We start from the raw sequence: 2,339 nt of genomic DNA on the forward strand, positions 1-2,339 counted from the left end.
AAATTATATTTGTAAAATGTCTTTTGGTAAGAGAAAATCATAAGGTTTCAATGCTAATTTAGAATATAGACTTAGCAAACAACAAAATTCAGGCAAAACAAGAAGACTCAGATTCAATGAGGCGACCGGAAACTATCTTTTACTGTTAGAATTGCTAGAACTTATGGCAGTTGTGAAGGCAAATAAACTCTGTTAACCGAGACAACCTTAATTTAAACCGAGTGAGGCACATTTTTAAATTATTTTGATGTAAGTATATGTGAGAAGGTAGTGAATAAATTTTGATGTACCAAATGATTCAAACATATATCCAAAATCTCAATCACTATAAATTTGACCAGAGAGAACTTTTTAGATGATTTAATCAATGTTTGTATAGATGTTAAAATCTCAATCACTATAAATTGGGTGGGCAGTTGTTGAGTCCCAGGCCGATTGTGAAGAACAGGCTTTCATCTATATCGGTTGGGACTTCGGCCTTTTCTCGACTTCTAAAGCTTTGGCTGAAGGCGGTGACAGTGTTGGTGTCATTGTAGGCTGGTAAAGAAGGCATGATTGGAGTGGGTCCATTGCATTTTTTGGCAGCGCAAGAGGCAAACTTGTATTCGAGAATGGCAGTGGTGGTCGTGTTGTCAAATGGTGCGTTTTGTGCGCTTTGGTAGGCTCGAGCTGCCATATAATGTCGAGATGGTGGCTGATCACCTTGGATAAGAACATCAGTGGTTTGGCCGGGGTCTAACATGAGGACGGAAGTGGTGAAGGGTTTGGTATAGGAAGCATCAGCTCCAACAACAGTGAGCTTATGGTTGGCTACTTTGAAGAAAAGCGGCTGGTTCAAGGCGGCATTGATCACTCTGAGGAGATTCGTCTCCCCGGAGTCGATGGGAACTATTGTAGTCTCTGCAAAAAAGAAAACATTAGTTAATAACATCGGCTTTGTCACCCGAATGTGCGGTACGAATTCAATTGGTTCGGAGCAAATTACCTTTGGAGGAGCATTTGTAGAGATCACCAGATTGAGCATTGATGGTATATGCATCAGAGACATTTGGAGCTGCCCCTGTTCTTGTTGCTTCCCTCACCACATCAATGGGATTTGTATCCCACATTCACCTAATCATAATCATATTCATCAACATAACATTTCACTTTGATCATCATAATCATTTGTATTCGTAACCGAAAAGGATTCCTTACCGAGAAGAATCGATGTTTCGTGTTTCAGCTTAGGGACGGACGACGAGAGCTCCATAAACATTGGCTCTAAGCCATGAACTGTGAGCATGCCACCACAACGTTCCTTCTTGTCCTTGAACTGTAAATCTGTAAGTGCAACTTCCTCCCGGTCTAATCGGACACCGAGTCACGAAATCCGGTCCATATGCCCATCCGGTTCTCATTTGCCGCACACCATGCCTGTATATCAAAGTGGTTAGGGTAATTCAATCGTGCAAATGACAACTAGAAATGAATGAAAGCTGATGACATGCGTGCATGGCATGCATGCATGCGTGCAATTACCAGTGGATGGTGACATTATATCGGGCTTTGTTGACAACTTGAACTTCAAGGGTGTCGCCATTCTTGATCTCCAAGGTAGGTCCAGGAAACATGCCATTAACGGTGATGATGTTGTGAGTCTTGCACAGCCTCTTCACTTTTGTTGCTTGAATCTGTTTCATTCACCAACCAACATCAAGTTTTTTATTTAAATGTCTAATGAAAACCAATTTATCAGAAAGATATATGTATCAAAAGAAACAAGTAAAAGAACATACAACAAATCGATGTCGTTGAACTTCAGCATTTGCAGACAATGCAAGGAAAATGACGAGAAAAATGAAGGAAAACTTGTTGAAAATCCCCATTTAATCAAAGCTTAGATAGCAAAAAGCTTTGCTTGAGAAGTGATATGAGACAGAGCTAGAGAAAAGGGGTTTTATAGGAAAGATAAGAGTTGCTGTTTAGAGGTTGTCAGATTAGGTTTTGATTGGGCCAAAATGGTGATTTTTTCACTTAGTTCAAACCTGCAACAGAGTTGTTGCACCCACTAGCCTATTAATACTGAATTATGTCTTCAATGCTTGCTTCACAAGGATTTTTCTTGTGAGGGTTCTTTTAGAATTCCTCTAAGGCACTAATTTGTATAGCGGAAGCAATTGTGCCAAAAGAAGCTACAAATGAATAACAGAAAGCTAAAGAAAGAATGCACACAAAGTGTTTGAGTAAATGCTCCAAGAATTATATTACTCTTAAGAATTCAACATACAATGGATGATCTACAAGTGAGGGGGAGGCTCTCTATTTATAGTTGAGCTCCCCCAAAATCGACGGATAAG

The 2,339-nt window shown here is 39.9% G+C and overlaps 1 pseudogene; it reads right to left on the reverse strand.

The window, feature by feature from the left end:
- Window positions 1–397: 397 nt before the first annotated feature.
- LOC107899840 (laccase-5-like) lies at window positions 398–1,868 on the reverse strand (annotated as a pseudogene).
- Window positions 1,869–2,339: the final 471 nt, after the last annotated feature.

The sequence above is a fragment of the Gossypium hirsutum genome, chromosome D06 (assembly GCF_007990345.1).
Source record: "Gossypium hirsutum isolate 1008001.06 chromosome D06, Gossypium_hirsutum_v2.1, whole genome shotgun sequence".
Lineage (NCBI taxonomy): Eukaryota > Viridiplantae > Streptophyta > Magnoliopsida > Malvales > Malvaceae > Gossypium > Gossypium hirsutum.